Below are 18665 nucleotides of genomic sequence, written 5' to 3' on the forward strand. Positions count from 1 at the left end.
GCCAACTAGAATAAAATATTGGGGAGGTCCAGGTAAGCCCATTTGGATGGCAATGCCCATCAACTTTGGGGGAGGGGCGGCCCCTATTTTAGGGGGAGCACCCCTTGGCCCCTAAGAGTTGGTTCCTGTGATATAGATACTGTACAGATATCCTTGTAAACAGGCCCAGCAGCACCATTTGCAGAATGCTAGCCAGAGATGGGAAATCGCCTTTCAGCAGGATGTGCGCCTCCGAGGCTGGCCCTTGCACGCCGCAAATTATATCCTGTGCCACACACGCAATTATGGAATTAAATATTTGCCGGAGAGGTGGGCGGGGTTGGAAGTCTGGTTTTCTTTCCCCATCTCGATTTGCCTAAGAATGTAAACGGGCAGGGGAGGGGCCGAGCCGGAGATTCCCCTCCTCTCGTGTCCCTCGCCCCGCGCGACCATATGCGCCCCCCCGCAGCCCTCACCACGGGGTGCGCCCAGGGCAAGCCGACCTCCCGCCCACCCAAGTGTTGCAAGGGACCGTCTGAGCTCGGAGCAGCCGCGCCAGCCCAGGAAGACCATGCATTATGGATGCCGCTTGCAAGTCACTCTCGCAGGCGCTGACTGGTCCTGGCAAATGAGGTAACAGCGGAGAGGGGGCAGGGAGGGGGTGCCCCCATCTCTCTCTCTCTCTCTCTCTCTCTCTCTCTCTCTCTCTCTCTCTCTCTCTCTCTGGAACGTTGGGGGGGGGGCGGAGAGGGAGCGCGCAGGGAAAGGGAGGGGAAGGGAGGAGCACATCCTAATGCGGAGATGCTGCAGTGGCTCAGGGCGCGCACACATAACACAGGCAGGCAGGCAGCAGCACAAGGCGAAGGCTCACCTGCAGAAGGAGGGCAGGCAGCAGAGAGGAAGGGTTGCTGCTGCTGCTACTGGATCAAGAGCTCCCAGGCTCTCCTCGCGCAGGCACGCCACACGCGCAAACACGTGCCGATCCAGCCACTCTCTCTTCCCAAGGTAGGAGGAGGGGGCGCGGGGTGTCCTTTTAGGCTCCCCTGACTCTGTTCCCAAGATTTGGGTTGCTCCGGAAGGTGGAAGCTAACTTTCAGTCTAGGGGGAGGGGGGCGAGAGAGAGATGGAGATCATGACATCAGTCGTTCAGCCACGCCGTCGCACCCGAGCGGGGCTGTCTAGTGATGGCAATGGGTTTGGCGTGGGTGGGCGCATGGCACGGGCATGGCCTGGATGCCAGGGAAGGGGCTGCCGGTGCCAAGGGAGTGGTGCCCAAGAGGGTCGCCAATCAGTGAAAAGGGAAGGGCTGGCGGCGGGATGGGGTGCGGTCCCTGTTGAAAGCGTGTTTATCTGCGATGCTTTGCAAGGGGTGTCGCGTCGGAAGAAGTGATGGCAGGAGGGCCCAGGTTTTTTTACTTTCTTTTCTGAACCGGTGCCACGTAGGTGTGACCAAGGAAAGGGATGTCGAAACGACCACCCACACCTGAACTGGAAGAGATCTGGGGGAGGGAGCAAAGCAATAGGATGGGATCAGTTTGAGTTTTCCTACTGCAAGCAGAGTCTCATTAGGGCTGCAGAGGGAAGGGAGCGCTGGCTTCTGTTCTGTGTGGGTGTTGTGTTTTTTTGTCTTCAAGCCTATTAAGCCACTTTGGACACCACCCCCTTCCTAGAGCAGTATGTACAGTAACTGTAGAAGGGGTGGGTGGGGTGGGGGCTACTTAATGGAATGGCCTTCAGGTAACAGAATGGATAAGTGCCCAGACAGTCCCAATCTTTACTGATTTTGTGTTTCATTTGGATCTGGAGCAAACGCATACAACTTTTGTGACCTACCAGGCTGAGTGGAGCTCCTTAGTTTTGTAAGGTAGCCCATCAAGTGCTAGATCACTTACTTGGTTCTTCTTCCTGTCTGGGAGTTTACTAAGAGCCTTGCAAGGGCTGGAGGGGAGGAAAGTTGTCAAGAACCTGGGAGGCTGCACTACTTGCCTTCATTGGCAAGATGGGTGACAGGTTGTGCAGGCCTGACCTGAGCAAGTTTCAACTTCTTTGGCATCAAGGCTGAATGAATGAGTTGCTAAAAAGACAATTTTAAATAGAGCTGTTTGCCCTTTCTATCCAGAGTATCTCTGTTTGTGATTGCACCAGATCTATCCGGCATCATGTCCTACCATCTGCTAATGCTCCAACCCAGGCAATAAGATGCCATTCTAGCCTTTGCATTTCACAGCTTGTCTGTAAAGAGTGCGGCTGGGGCCAAACGCCTCTTCTCTACACCTGTTTGTGTATGAAATGCATAGACAGCCTGCCAACTCAGGCTAGTGCAACATGCTTTTGAGAAAGTGGGCTCTGCTGCTGTTTTCTGAAAAGCCTTCTTCCTCAGTAGGTTCCAGGTGCCACTGGGTTGTTGTTTTTTTGCAGCTGAGTGGGTGAGAGGCAGCTTGGAGGCTTGCAGCTTCAGCCATCGCTTTCTGGATCAAATAACTGAAGTGCTTGCATATTCTATCATAGACCACATACTCCATGATCAGGCATTTGTTTGTGATGCACAATTTAAATAAAAACCTGTAAGGTCAGCATTTGGTTTATGCTTTTCAATTCAGTACCGTAATAATCAGTAAACATATCATTGCCAAAGGGGCCATTTATTTGTTTAATTCCTCCTGGTAGGGGCTGAGGCTTTGATCCCAGAACCTGTGGCACCACGAAGGCAGCAACAGATCTCTAACCTTCTAGTCCAGTAGAATGTGGTCTCACTTACACAGTCCACAAGACTCTGCAAAGGGTCGGGGCTTTATAACACCAGCCTCCTTCCTCTTTCCAAGCCAGGTCCTGCCTGCTTAGCTGCTAGCAGTTGGATCACTGTCCTTTACCCAGACCACATTTCATGTAAACCCTTGTGGATTTAAACTGAACATATTTCTGCTCCCCATGCAGTCACTGGCCCATCTGGCTACAAGCAAAGCCACCTGGTCCATTTCTCTTTACTTATATACACACAGCTGTTAAGAAGGCTGCTCTGAATATGTGGGGAAGGGGGCAGAGGATGAGGAAGCATGCCGAGACCAGCCTGAAGTATGAATTAACTTGAAAACAACACAGATGCTTGTGAAAATACATTGCATGGCTGACTGTGAAGGCTGCACTGATCGTATGGGAGCCCTGAACAGAGAGCTACTATTGCTGTGATTGATTTGGCCAGTGATAGTTCAGCGGATTTGCAAGCAATCCAAAGTGTAAAGGAAGGTGACAGACTGGATGTCTGAATCTAGAAAGTCCAGCATCCTTTTGTTCATTCCATCTTGTCTCTTTCTGATCTAGCGACAGGCATGCAAGTGACACATATTTAGAACTGCCAACTTATTCCTGTATGTTTAGCAGGCAGGTAAGAGGCAGTTCAGGAAGTGGAGGTTTACCTAGTGTGGTGATACAGGGTCAGGCAGGAGAAGCATCGCCTGCTGACTGTCATTCTGTCACACAGCTGTTGTTAAAAGCACAGGAGCCATGTCCCAAAATAAGCACTAGCAACTCTAAGCTGCTTCTCCCATCTGCAGGATCAGAAGCAGGTTTTCCCCATCAGTTTTTGATTGTGGGTCATCTGTTGTAAATGATTGGGGTTGAGAGGTGGGTATTTACATATGTATTATCCCAACTCCGCCCCACTTCCCAAGTGTTATTTATTCTTCAGAAGAAATCCTGAAATAGGCAACCTCTTAATATTTTCACAGTATGCTCCCTTGGATTTTTTTTTAAAGGAAATAATTCCCCTTCTCATCCAGTTTTTACATCAGAGATAGAGTAGAATGGCAAATTATTGCTTGAACTTCTCTTTTGCCTCTTGGGAGCATTATTAGGAGTCTAAACAAGAGGAGGTGAAAGTTAAACAAAAAGTAAGTGAGACGCAACCTGTGACTTCCTGTGTCTTTAATTTCTTTAGCTAAATCTGCTTAGCTGCTGGAGGTGAGTGAAGTGGATGTAAGTTACGGTTCCCGTTTATGCATCACCAAAGAAAAGAGAGCAAATCTGCATCAACTTTGCATGTGCTCATTTAATATACATAGATGCAAATTCAGAACTGATTTAAATAGAAACCAGTGTAGAGGGGAAGAATGTGACCAATAGATTTGAGTGCCTGGTCGTTCTGCTCTGCTGTTTACGTGTTCACTGTTGATGGGAACTTTAAGGGCCTTCTTCTCTTTAAAATGGACTTGGTCTGGACAGCCCTTCAAGTAGAGAAGGGGTGGAGACACTGCCGTTACAACTTCTATCATCTCTGACCATGGGCAATGCTGACTGGGGCTGAAGAGAGCTGGAGTTCAACAAGGGTTCCTCACCTCTAAAATACAGGGCATCTTTAAATAGTGGTCTGTCCTCTCTCAAATAAGACATATGGCCACTGTGAGCAGCACTGCAGGAATGAGTCCTGACATAAATGAGTTTAGGATCAGGATTAGAGGAAGAAACTAGACAGGATCCTGGGGCAAAAATAACAGAAGCGCAGCAGGATTTTGCTTGCAGAATATTGAGGGAGCCTAAACAACAGTAGCATATAACTGATGGCATTGGTAGAGAATGACCCAAAAAAAAGGCACCAAGGATTTGCACATGCTCCCCGTTAGAAAACTGCTAGCATATGGATAGAACTAGCAATTGTCAGATACAGACTGCAAAAACCTTTATTCCCCATACTATGATAAGAGTGCTTGTTTCACCTACCTTTCTTGGGATCTCTAGTAGCTGTTCTCCACTTGGAATCAAATGACCCTGCATGCTTTGTGGTTGCTGGGGAATGGCAGTTTTCTTCTCTTATTCAAGTTGGTGAGGTTTCTTCCACTGGTTTCATTAGCTAGGTATGAGTAGCATTGGGTTGGTTTCGTAGAGGCAGGTGTGAAAGGTTGTGCAGATTGATGAGATATTATGTGGAGGGAGTACCTTCACTTATGTGGACTACAACTGAGAAAGGGAAAGAGAAAAGGGGGGGTGTTTTATTTTATTTTAAAAAAAACACCTCATGCCTGGTAGGATGATGCATAAATATGAATATATACACAAAAGGAAAAATGTTTTTATTTTTTAAAAATGCACAATTGGCAACAACCCTACATTCAGGCCTCAGAACATCTGAGAAAGCAGAGGCTAGCAGAGGAAGAAAAGCAGATTTTAGAAGTCCTCTCATATTATTGAAGCTCTTGGGAGCCCACTAGATAGAAGCAAGCTGCTGAACCCATAGCATTACCAAATGGTCAGAGAGCTTGATATCTTATTAGAGCCCACAACTCCTCCATTGGTAATGGGTTCCCTTGAGATAGTGCCCTTAAGAATGAGTGCTGAGAGAAAAATCATTGCCCTGGTCAACACTGAACCAGCCATGTGCCATTTCACTTGCTTTCTGAGCTTCACTCTGTGTCCAATAGCAGAGACCTTTCCCTTATGCAAAGAGACCAAGGACTGGTGTCTGTCCTGGGCGCTTAAGGCTGTCCAGTGGGGTCTTAAGAGAGCAAGTCCACATTCCCATAAATTCCATTTAAGCCTATCAATCCTTGCCAATTCTGATAATCAGGTTGGATCTTCACTATGAGAATCGTAGAAACATAAAATTGTAGACTTGGACAGGACCACGAGGGTCATCTAGTCCAAGGAGACTCATAATATATTTCTCATTTGGCTTCTAGGTTCTGGCATTGTTTTTGTAGCCTTGTTTTATATTAAAAACAACATAGCCTTGTCATTGTAACTAAGGTTTAATGTTCTGCACCACACTATTTTGCTGTTCACTCTTGGTTTCCTTTATGTTTTGATTATTCCAATTTATGGGACACCAAAAACAGACCTAAAATCCCTGTGTGTTTATTTTAAATAACTTTTAATTAAATGTTTTCTTGGTTTCCAAAAGTACATGCCTTGTCTCTTTTTTCAAGTTGTACAGTCTTTTCTACAGATCAGTTACATTTGTTATGAGACATTAGTGTTGAGTACAGAATAAGGTCGGGAGGAAGAGGTGTGTGTGTGTGTGTGTGTGTGTGTGTGTGTGTGTGTGAGAGAGAGAGAGAGAGAGAGAGAGAGAGAGAGAGAGAGAGAGAGAGAGAGAGAGTGTTTTGCTAAGCCAGGCATGTCAAACCTGCGGCCCTCCAGATGTTTTGGCCTACAACTCCCATGATCCCTAGCTAGCAGGACCAGTGGTTGGGGAAGATGGGAATTGTAGTCCAAAACATCTGGAGGGCCGCATGTTTGACATGCCTGTGCAGCTAAGCCATTGTTCTTCCCTTGCCTTGCCTGCCTCCGTCTTCCTTGCTCACACACCCACTCCAGGTCTGTGAACAATTCCACCCCCCACCCCCAATATATTCACCAAGCACCATTGCTGATTTCCTTGGATCACCGGGTTCAAAACACAGCTCTATTTACTGAGAATTTTGAAGGACTCTGGTTCCTTGGACTACATATTCTGTAAACTTGTGCTTTTTGCTTTATGATTTCTGAGACAGGAATATTGTTTGTTGTGAAAGATTTTGGTGGGTTTTTTAGAGGAAAGATTTGATGCAAACCTTTTTGAACGTTTACTTACTGCAAATAAGAAGTCAGAATATACATCTTTTAAGTGAATGGATGACTAGGACAAGTAGTCCAAGCAGTGTTTCTTGTCCAAAGAGACTACAGTCCTATTGTGGCTTTATAATTCGACTTCCCCCCAAGTTTCCAGCTCCTTGTCCCAGCTTTATGGGGCTGGAGCAGGGACAACACCAGTGCCTTGAAACTGGTCTATGTAGGCGCTAAGAGAGTGTAGCATGCCATGTGTAAAACAGCCCACCCTCCTCTCAAAGCTGTAAATAAGCAATCACACTTGTAAGTAAGCACACAATTGTACGTAAGCACACTTACCTGGCAGTAAGCCCCATTGAGCATAGTGGGGCTTACTTCTGAGGAAGAGCGCATTGTACGGCTGACACACCTTCTGTAATGCTTCCTGTTAAACAGGCTTAGCTTATAGGAGAAAATAGTGTTCCAGAGACAGCAGTTCATTAGGAGGGCTTTCTGGAGAACTGAATTTGTGGCTCATTACTTCATAATGCTCCTTCCTGACTGGCAGATACTCTTTGCCCTACTGGCACAGAATATCCCTGACATTTCTTTTCTGGCTCCTTTCCTTAATTGATTTCTCTGGGTTTTGATATGCTGCGTTTTGATGCATTGCATTCCATATTCTCCTAGTCATTGTTAGAGGATGACTAATTTCCTCCCCTCCCCCCTCTCTCCTACGCCATTAATTTTTGTGGTCTCTTCTCTGCTGTGTCTTCACTCTGTCCTTGTACTCATAAAAAGGTAAACCGAGACCTTAAGCAGATGAAGCCCTGGATGGTCTCTGTCCCTGGTGGTTTAAAGCCTTTGTATTTCTCTCTGTTCAAGCCAGGCATCCATCGCAGCTGGAGCTCAATGTCAGGGCAGATGTCTTGATCAGAAGATTTGACTGTAAAGTAGTTTTTTTTGGGGGGGGGGTTCAGCCTCAATACTTGCTTGCTCCCCTGAAAAAATAATAATCATGGCTGCTTTTCTCATTTCTTGCAATTGTCTCCCAATTGCAAGACAAGGCAATACAAAGTATATATATTTTGTTTTTTTAGAGATGAAAAGAAGTGTAGCATGCCCAGGAGTTTTACCCAGAAACTGTTGCAGAGAATTTCATTTCACATTTAATTTGTATACAGTTATACCTCGGGTTACAGACACTTCAGGTTGTGTGTTTTTGGGTTGCACACCGCACCGAACCCGGAAGTACCAGAACGGGTTACTTCCGGGTTTTGGTGCTCATGCATGCGCAGAAGCGCCAAATCGCAACCCGCGCATGCACAGGCGCGGTGCTGCGGGTTGCGAACGTGCCTCCCGCACGGATCACGTTCGCAACCTGAGGACCCACTGTACCGCCTTTCTATTTTATTATACCCAAGGTGGTTTAAAAGCTGAAGAAACAAAGATGTACACCTTGTAACAATCTAATCCAATACAAAAATGTAATGATAAAACATAACTTTAAAATAAGTAACTAATATCAATTAAAGTAACATTCAGCAATCCATTAGAATTGTATAGAATATTAAATATCAGCATATCAATATTAAACAGAAATCCACTCTTAATAATTACAGTCAATAATTTATAATTTATAATCAATAAAAGCAATGGCAAGTCACAGTGCCTAAAACAGTACAATACAAATTGAGAAGCAGAGACTGGAAGGTGGGGCAAGGCAGGTGGAAAAGGCCTTGCCTGCTGGACGGCTGGAAGTCTCTCCCCTCACATTTCATCCTCTAAACACAGAGATGGCAAACAGCCAACTCCTAAGACCCAACTAGCTACAGTATATAAAGGCAGAGCTGAAGTTATCTTTATGGAAAACACTTATGTGAAATCTACCAAGCTTTGGAGCCCCATATACTGTACACAGAACTTACGTTTTGTCGATTTTGGCAAAAGTGACATTTCTTTGTACAACATTACAATATATTTTTTATCCGCATTTGTAGTATTAGCATTCTGGGAGGGTTGCACAAATCTGTGCATGAGAGAGAGGTCAGGGAGGGGATGTGGGGAGAAGAGAATGACTCACTATTCCCACAGGCTCAGATGAAGGAGAAGGCGAGTTCTTAAAAAGCCTAATTGAACCTTAAAGCAATGGGAACAATCTTTTGTCCCACCCAATCTACTCCTGTCCTTCTTTCCCTCAATCCTTACCATCCCTAAAATAGTTACAGGTAGGTAGCCGTGTTGGTCTGACGTAGTCAAAACAAAAAATAAAAGAATTCCTTCCAGTAGCACCTTTGAGACCACTTCAGTCCCTAAAAATATGCCTAAAATATCCATCTCCCTAAAATATCCATCTCCATTTTCTCATTTCAACGTCACTTCCCCAAGGAATCATGGAAACTGTAGTTTGTCAATGGTGCTGGGAATTGTAGCTCTGTGGTGGGAAAACTACAGTTTCCAGGGACTTGGGGGGGGGGGAACCATGTGATGGGAAGGTGTGTTTAGTTGTCACGTAATGTCAGATGATTGGCAGGTGGAAGGCTGCACCCACATGTCATAGTTGGGCTGTGGGGTCTGGGAGAGGGAAGGATCCAGTCCTCTGGCCAGAGCCAGCTCCTTACCCCTAGTGTGTCTGAAGGCTGTCCCTCATAGATGAAATGTTCGCACCCGTTACCTTCCCTTCCCCCTCAGCTTCCAGACAGCACTTGTCCCATTGCAACCACAAATAAGAAACCAACATCTGTTTCAACTTGTGCTACAAGTTATCTGGTTTCAAGTTATGCAATTTTTAGTGCAGTTTTAATCTTTTGGGTGAGATGGAATCATTTTATTCTTTTGTTGTTCTTTTCTATTGTCATCCACGTTGAATATCTCCAAACAGAAAAGGGAGAGGGGTTTAAAAAATAAACAAATATACGTGTTTTAATATGAGTGTCCAGATACCATTAGCATGCACAGAAATTGGGTACTCCATTTGTCTCTTTCTCCAAACTCCAACCAAACCAGTTTTTGCAGTTCTTTATCAATCATGAACAGAATTTCTCAAATTAGCTGCTGATCTTCCTAGACCTTTCAATTCCAGTACTAGGTGGAAGTCTGAATTGCTTTGTGTCCTGCCAGTGAAGGTTCTGTGAATATCATGGAAGCACACTATTGTAAACAGCAAGGCAGGGGAATGTTTTTCTGAGTCGTCGTAGGGGAGAACCTAGGAATCTGTCTTAAACCTTTGGATTAATAGTCCATCTATTGTTGGCTCTGACTGGCAACAGATTTCCAGGATTTTAGGCAAGAGTCTTTCTCTGTCTAACTATAGATTTCAGGGAATGAATTGGGAATCTTCTGCATGCAAACCATTTGATCCACCACTGAGCCATGGCCCTTCCCTTTATTATCTCCTGTGCTGGCATTTTTGACCCAGGTGGGATTAGCACCACCAACTTGCTCAAGGCAGGGATTTAGGAACTTTTATTTCTGGTGTTCCCAGAAGCTGCTTCAGTTTTGAAGTTTCTGCCTAAAGTTCATCACAGCAGCACTGGAGATACTTTTTGCATTCCCTGCTAAGGCTTATATTGTTCAACACTTTCAGCTCTCTAATCCTTCTGTACTGGATTACCAAGACCACTCTTTTAAACCAAATATTAAATACCTCTGAAGTACCTATTTTTATTTCATCTTAGATATCCTGTAGATATGTGGAAAGAATGTCAGCATTTGGGCTGAGATGTCTAAAACACAGGATTGGTCAGTCTTATTTGGGTATACCTTCATATCTGAATAACTATCATCATCATCGTCATCGTCATCATCATTTATATCCCACTTCTTTCTCCAACAAGCTCAAGGTTGTTTACATGGTTCTCTCACTCCACATTTAAGCCCAACAACAACCCTGTGAGGTAGACTAGGCTGGGAGGCATTGGCAGGTCCATGGTCACCCAGGGAGCTTCCTGGCCAAGTAAGGATTTGAACCCTGGTCTCCCAGCTCCTAGTCTGACACTACACTGGCTCTCTTCTTATTTCATAGGAAAGATTACATGTAGGTCAATTTCTGAGAGATATCCTCAAGTCCCAAGGCTCTGCCTTTGTCCCAAACTGGGTGGTGGTGGGTGGTGATAATTTTTCGTGGTACTAACACATTCTCATGAAACATGGCTCACATAGTCCACATTTCTCACCCACCTCCACCTCATCTCCAACATTATCCAAGTATCCTTGCGGGGTTACTGTACCTCTCATACAAATCATAGCAAAACAGCAAGTCGTACTACTGCAACAAAACACAACTCCACCCAACCAATCTATTTATATCCCTGAATTTGATAAGTTGATCCTTAAAAGTCAAGGTGATAATCCCTTTTAAAACCGAAAGTGTTCAAATTGTAAAACGAAGTCAAATTTGAATTATATTTATTCCCACTTGATATTGAAGGGTTGGTGGTGGCAACAAATTCCTAGCCAATGGCAATCCTGGCCATTAAGACTGCAGTTCTATGCACACTTGCCTGAGAGAATGTCCCCTGGCAATCAATGGGGAATGCTAAGTAGGCATAAATCAGAGTACACCGGGGTAGTTGACATGGTGCCATCCAAATGTTTTGAACTACAGTTCCCATCAATCCCAGACAGCATTGCCAGTCGTCATGGATGATGAGAGTAGTGATCCATACTATCTCGGGGGCACCAGGTTGGCTAGTTCTGCAAGATGTCTTTTCTTAAGCTCTTCTTTTTTAATGAGACCTTTTCACATTCTTCAGTAAAGTTGATGCCTTATAGCTGTTGAGGAAGCCAGGAGGCATCTACCAGTAGCTGACTTTGATCAGCAGTCAGTATCCATTAAGGAATTAAGAAATCAGTTACCTATAGTACGGAGTGAGCAACGCCAAAAATAAGTCAGGGATGCATCTTGGAGCTATTTTATGCATCGAAAAACAACTATAATACATAGCCAAGGAGAGTTAACAAACAGCTTTAGGTTCGGCCATTCCAGCCAGAAAAACAGTCACCAGGAGCCTGCCAAATGGCAACAGCAAAGAACAGCTGAGGGTCTTGTGAAGAAAGACAGTGCTGCTAGCATAACATTAAGCAAGGAGCATGGAAGCTACATACCTTTTATTCCCAAATTCATTGTAGATGCATCCTGTGCACTTGTAAAATTAAGACCCTAAACTCTTCAGATCCAACCCATCACACACCAGCCAATTATTCAGAATAACTCCGTGTCATGTGAATTTTAGTAATATCAAAATTATGATCTCACACGCATGTCGTCCAGAGGGCAATCACTGTTGACTCTGCCAAGATGTTGGCAAACCATCCTGATGGTTCTATACAGAAACGAATGCCAAGGCCATCTCCTTGTGGATTTGCTAAAGCCAGAGCTGTCTGCCACAATGTCTAGTTGCTCAATACATTTAACAGCACAAGTCCTGTTGGTTTTAATAGGACTAACTTCCCATACAGGAGGTGGGCTTGGACTTGGGGTGCTACACTTTACCATATTTACTGAGGAAAAACATAAACTTGTTATCTGTTGGGTAATCATTGTTTAGCCATTAACTTGCAGGAGAGGCAAACTACTTCCATATGGTGGCATTTCTTAAATACAGATTACCATTCCATATGGCACATTTTCAGTTAGGAGGCAATGCTGGAAGCCTCACTTCCACCTATGCATCACAATGCAGAGAGGTATCCCAGTGTCCATCCTAATCCAATCTGGAACTGATTCCCAATTCATCAAAGAAATCGGTGTGTGGAAGCAGCTTCCATATGGGTTATCCCTCTTGTTGAACCTGGGCAATAGTTACTGTAGCATATCTATAGATAAGGGTTATGATGAATTATTAGGCTTGTAGTGATGTTTGCTAAAATAACTTTGATATGTGGCTTAGATTAATCATTCTGATGACTTTGAAAACACTGTATCTTTGGGAAACAGTGATGAGCACTGAAAGGAAAGCAATGTTGTCCCATGTTTCAGAGCTTGGATTCTTTTAAGGCTTGCAGGATTGCCCTCCTTTTGTTATCTCAGGTCTTGGGCTGTCCTTTATGGGAGAACTGTTTCTTGACTTGTTTAGATCTGTCCTTCCTGGAGGCTTATCCACACTTCTGTTTGCACTGCCACTGCTCTGATTTATCACTAGAGAATGGGTTTTCCATGGGAAAGTGGCTGGGCAAGGGCAAAACCACTCAGATCTGTGCCTGGAAAGCACAGGACAAGCAGAAAACAGTTCAGACCCATGCTTTCTAAGCACAGAACAAGCAGGTGTGGACAAGCCCCTAGGTTTACTTGTTGGTTGTTTATTTGTTCATGCTTACTCTACAGATTTGGCTGGATTTCAGTTTGCAGGCATCTAATCAAATTAATTTGTGAGAAATCAGACATGATTGACTAGGGTCAGTCAAATTTGCCAGTATGTAGAGTGGCTGTTGAAGAGGATCTTAATGATGCCAGGCTACATCTAGCACTCGTTTGATTGTGAATTTGAGCTGGGAACTGAGCTCTTGCATTCTGCTACTGCATCGCCCCAGGCCTTTTCACATGAGTGAGAGGAAACCCAAGAAAGAGTTTACCAGTCATGTGTTCCTTTCTTTGGGGGAGAGGGAGGGAGCAGAGAGGATTTCACTTTCAGCAGCACACATGCCTTGAAACTGCAGTCAAAGGGCAAATTTTCAAGGGTAATCACTTGGTCCACATACATTAGTGTTCTGTTGCAATCCCATCCCATCATGTAGTCGAACAATGAATCAGTAAAGCCCAAACCCCCAGTCCTAGACCAGAAATTAATGAACATACCACAGCCCTACAAGGTATTGGCAGTAGTGAGCAAATAGAAGATGGCTGGGCTTATGCCATATGCTCTCTACCGCAGATGATAACAAGCTGTGCTTTCACCTATGTAAAAGAAATGTTCCAATTATCGTATTGCTGGCGCTGTGGGTTAAACCACTGAGCCTAGGGCTTGCCGATCAAAAGGTTGGTGGTTCGAATCCCCGCAACGGGGTGAGCTCCCATCGCTCGGTCCCAGCTCCTGCCAACCAAGCAATTCAAAAGCACGTCAAAGTGCAAGTAGATAAATAGGTACCACTACAACGGGAAGATAAATGGCATTTCCATATGCTGCTTTGGTTCGCTAGAAGCGGCTTTGTCATGCTGGTCACATGACCTGGAAGCTGTACGCCGGCTCCCTTGGCCAATAACGCGAGATGAGCACCGCAACCCCAGGGTCTGTCACGACTGGACCTAATGGTCAGGGGTCCCTTTACCTTTACCTTTAAAGGATATGAGTAACACATCTCTAACTCAGCAAAGAGTTGTGATGCAAAACCTTTTGGGCCATTGTGTAAATTACAACATAAGATAACAATAAAATATTTGTGTCTTCAGGAGCATCCTGATTTGTTGCAATCAGAAGCTGGTGTTGTTTATCTCTGCTCACAGAAATCCTGATTGAAATATTGTCATTTCTTAGATTTACACCCTGCCTTCCTCCAAGGAGTTCAAGGCAGTCTACACAGTTCCCTCCCTCCTTATTTTGGATCTCAAAACAACCCTCTGAGGTAGGTTAGTGAGCAGGTATATAGTGAGCAGGGATTGGACATGCATCTCGCCAGTCCAACACTCAAACCACTACAGTACGCTGGTGCATAAAATACAATTTCATTTGTGCTTTAAGAGAAGCAGGTTTGGGAATTGTCAAGGAGGTTTCCATTTTGCCAGTTGTAGTAATCGGGTATTTTGCCTGAAACACTAAAACTAGCAAATTTCAGCAGCAACTCTGGTTTGAGCCCTTTGAGATGTAAGGGACTTTGGAATCTGGGGCTTTGATCCATTTCTGGCAGTGTTCATCGCCATCAGTTGCAGATAATAGTAGTTTATTATTAGTAAAGTAGCGGGCAAATGATTGGCTGTTACTATTTTGAGAATAAGGAAACAGAGACGGAAACAGCATCAATTATTTCATGGCCTTTACAAACAAGAGAGGTAGAATAGAAATCTGGCGCCTTTGTACTCTTTCGCAACATCTCTTTCTTTTTTTGCAAATGAACTTTCGCATGGCACAAGCCCTTGTACCCCCGCTTCAACCACTTCAGCAGCATTGGAATAGCCCAGTTATTATGGGATGCTGCAGCTGCAGCAAAGAACAAGACTCCTGCCCAAGTCTTCTGCTGGTCCCCTGACTGGAGGGGTTTAAACGACACTCATCCATTCTGGTTTAATAGATTGCATAGCCATCATTGCTCGAGACAGCCTCACATCTCATCCTGTTAATACCCTCTCCCTGGTTGTAGGCTGGAGGCTGATGGAGGGAGGGAGGGAAGAAGCACAGTACTGTACTGCCAAGCTGGCAGAGCCCTGCCAAGCCCTGTAGCCCTGCAGGGTGATGAGCGAGGGCTTTCCTCCTGCTTGTCAGAGCAAATCAGAAGAACTCAAAGTGGGTGCACGTGTGAACTTCGTGAGGAGCAAGGGAACGTGAGCAGAGATGCAGGGTGGTACTGATGAGAAAAGGCAAGGTGATAGGGAAAGCTGAGGGCTTGGCCTGACACAGGTGCATTTGCCTCCCCAGGGAATGTTGAGCATGCATGTGTGTGAGTGACAGTGAAAGGCAGAGGAGAGATTCAGTCCTGGCTGTCTGGTGGAATGAGGAGGCATTGTTAGCTTTTGGGGTAAAAGCGCATTGGGATGTGACAAGAAGCGGGCCAGAAAAGTTAGCCGTGTTAGCGGCGCCGCTTTGGGGGATGGAAACACTCGCAATACAATGTTTGATATTTGAAAGAGAAAAGTGTCTGAGCTCAAGTAGACCTCGAAGCCACAAGCTCTGCAGAAGCATGACAGGAAGGCGCACTGCAGGTGCTTAGATGGAAGCCCTCTCATCTTCACTCTTGCACTTCCTAACCCAGAGCTGAGCCTTGATCTTGCAAACGGCTTTTGGGAGTGAGGCCCATCTCACAGCACCGCTGTCAACTTTAAAGACCCATATTTATCATTCTGTGGGTCAGGTGTAGTTTTGTGTGTGCTAAAGGGAATAGAACTTAATATGATTACTACGGTGGCGCTGTGGTTAAACCACTGAGCCTAGGGCTTGCTGATCAGAAGGTCAGCGGTTCGAATCCCTGTGACGGGGTGAGCTCCCGTTGCTTGGTCCCAGCTCCTGCCAACCTAGCAGTTCGAAAGCACGTCAAAATGCAAGTAGATAAATAGGAACCGCTACAGCGGGAAGGTAAACGGCGTTTCCATGTGCTGCTCTGGTTTGCCAGAAGCGGCTTTGTCATGCTGGCCACATGACCTGGAAGCTATACGCCGGCTCCCTTGGCCAATAATGCGAGATGAGCGCGCAACCCCAGAGTCGGTCACGACTGGACCTAATGGTCAGGGGTACCTTTACCTTTACCTTTACGGCTGCAACATTTAAGCAGCACAATCCTATCCTGAGGTAAATCTGGCTGGATTCATTCCCACCTAAGTGCACATCGGGATTGCAGTCTGAATTAGAGTTAGATTAATCAGTTAAAGCCTTCTTGATCAACTGAAAAGGTGTCCCCAATTAACAGGGTAATACATTTTTAAAAGTGCCTTATTTTTTAACTTAAAGATGTCTAGGAATTGCAACTGGCGTGTGCCAAGCTGGAAGAGGCTTTCCAAGGGTGGGCGCCTCCTCTAAGATGGCGCCTGCTGCAGAAGTGTATACAAGCCTTGCCTGAAAACAAAGTCTGTTTTGAAACTAGCAATCTTTATTCCAATTCCCGCTCCATTAATATAGGCAGCCCATTTGTCCAAATAAGATGGGTAGTCATAAGATATCCTTTCAAGCAGAGAAAGGGCAGTGAGAGCTTAAAGTACTACCCTGTTTCTCCGAAAATAAGACGTAGCCATAAAATAAGCCATAGCAGGATTTTTAAGCATTTAAGGAATATAAGCCATACCCCAAAAGTAAGCCATAGTGATAGGCAGCTTAACCTTGTAGGTTAAACTGTTTCATACTTAATTAAAAAAATACGACATCCCCTGAAAATAAGCCATAGTGGGAGGTTTTTTGAGGAAAAATAAATATAAGACGGTGTCTTATTTTCGGAGAAACACAGTATGTAGTAGATAGTGGTGTTTATTCCCCCCCCTTGAAATATAGCTTGCTCTCTGCAACGATAAAGGCTCACAGGGTCTGTCCACATTTATTGCCTCTCTGTTAGTCTCCAACCCACAGGATTATAAATGCATGGGCACCTGCAAGTATCAAGCATTTTTCCAAAACAAAGTTACTGTGAAGAATTTTTTTATATATAAGAAAGAACACACCACACGAAACGTCTAACATAATAGCCTGAGATTTCTTTGACTGAGTGACAACCCTAATTGGTACTAAAAGCTTCCTGGTTAGAGGATGCCTTGTAAAAGCCAGAACCCGATTTGTCATGATTGCATGAATTCTGTATTAAAACTAATAATAACCAACATTCTGCCCCATGTAGCTCAAATTCTGTATTTTATGCTGTGGCTTGTTTTACACAAAATAAATATGTTTGCATATAGGTTGGCTTGTAATTGCGAACCTGCTCTTTCCAACCCTGCTCCTGTGCTTTAACAGCAGCATGGCAAATCGAAATGGAGCAACAGAAGCTTTGCCTGGCATATGGCATAGAGTGAAAATAGTTGTTTGATTTCTGTCTCATGCTGATATTAAAAATGAAAGGAGGAGAGCTAGAAAGATCCTGAATTTTTCATCTAATGCCAAGTTTTGGACTTGTTGTATGCTCGTGTCAGCTTTATATTCAAGCATTAGCTTGGTAGCAATAGATGAGAAGGAATTATAGGCAGATGAGTGCATGAAATTTAATGCAGCTAGTAAACATTTTTTTTCAGGCTGGTAACTTTTGTGGACTGATTTACAAGGCTGGTTTGCACAGACCTGTAAAGTACACATTGCCCCTGTTACACAATTGGTTGCTCTCTTTGGGAAAATCACTGTTCTTTGTTAATTGGAATATTTGTCCAGTTTAATATATGCAATCAAAGGGTTTAATATAGTCTCCACTGTCAGAGAATGAACTTGAGCAAACAAAAAACAAAGCAGCTCACTGCATCCACCAAAACAGGTTTCAGGTCTAACCAACTAGCAGTCCGCTTAAGCAGTCACAAATGCCTGAACGAACATATCATTTTTTCTCTCAGGTTTCTTCAGAGTGGACGTGATGAGTGAGCAACCACAATATATTAACATGTGCTTTGTAAAAGACAAATCGTGCCAAGACAAATGGACTAACCAATGGTTTCAATTAAATGCATGTTTGTATTTATAGTGTTGACTTTAGCTAATGTCTTGTGCGGTGTTCCTATTAACTGGATAAGAAACCTAATTATATTGTAATAACCAATGGATAGTGAGAATGGATGTATGCTTTTGTTCTTTCAGAAAGCTACTCCTAATGTCTTTGATTAAGGCTTCTGTGAGGTTGAGAACAGCCATGTTCTTTCTTTCTTTCTTGTTTGGGGTGCTTAGAGAAGACATTTTGAGCCTTGTAGACACATAACTTTTCCTGTGGTGGTATTTTTTCGATAATCTCTCTCCCCCTCAAACCTTCATCACATGGATATTCAAACATGAGGCTGTGACCATTTCGGAGAAATTGGCCTAGTTTGCACAACACAGTAAGCCAAATTATGGCTTACTGGGTCTACACAAATGTGTGGGCTCCCAGAAAGGAGCTCGCTGCTGCTTTCTCGCTTCACTAACCATGAGCTGTAGCTTGCCATTAATTATGGTGAAGTAACCACCTTGGGCAGTGAGGTGTTGGATGACCCAATGCTAGGGGACGGGGAGAGACAGCAGCAAGGTGTTGGATGACAGAGCAGAGTGTGGCCTGGCCTACACTCCCTAAGCATCTGCTGCCCTCAGGAGATTTTGTTCCATCACCCATGTTGAAGTAAGATTCAATAGTCTGTCTGGGCAGCTTCTGGGTGTAAAGGAGCAGCAGGCATCATCTCATCCTTCAGGCAGCAAAATGTTCAGGTCCAGCCCTGCACACAATTAGTCTCTTTATCACCCATTTACACCTTCCTTAAATGGGCCTGTGTCCAGTCTCTTTGGGTGTTTTTACAGGATCCCGAAGAATCATTTGTCATTTTTTATATATATATATATATTAAAAAACCTTTATTTCATTCTTTAAAAGAG

At 44.5% G+C, this 18665-nt stretch overlaps 1 protein-coding gene across 2 annotated transcripts in view; it reads left to right on the forward strand.

Moving 5' to 3' along the window:
* The first annotated feature begins 476 nt into the window (after positions 1–476).
* CNTN2 (contactin 2) overlaps positions 477–18665 on the forward strand; it is a 63871-nt gene continuing 45682 nt past the window's right edge. Inside the window, exon 1 of one of the 2 annotated variants that reach the window (XM_088674301.1) lies at positions 477–612. The gene's annotated coding sequence lies outside the window, so the exon portion shown is untranslated. Of the gene's footprint in view, positions 613–771; positions 985–18665 lie in introns of those variants that run through there. The other variant, XM_035123934.3, reaches the window with a different exon arrangement.

Source organism: Zootoca vivipara, chromosome 7 (assembly GCF_965207765.1).
Source record: "Zootoca vivipara chromosome 7, rZooViv2.hap1.1, whole genome shotgun sequence".
Taxonomy (NCBI): Eukaryota; Metazoa; Chordata; class Lepidosauria; order Squamata; family Lacertidae; genus Zootoca; species Zootoca vivipara.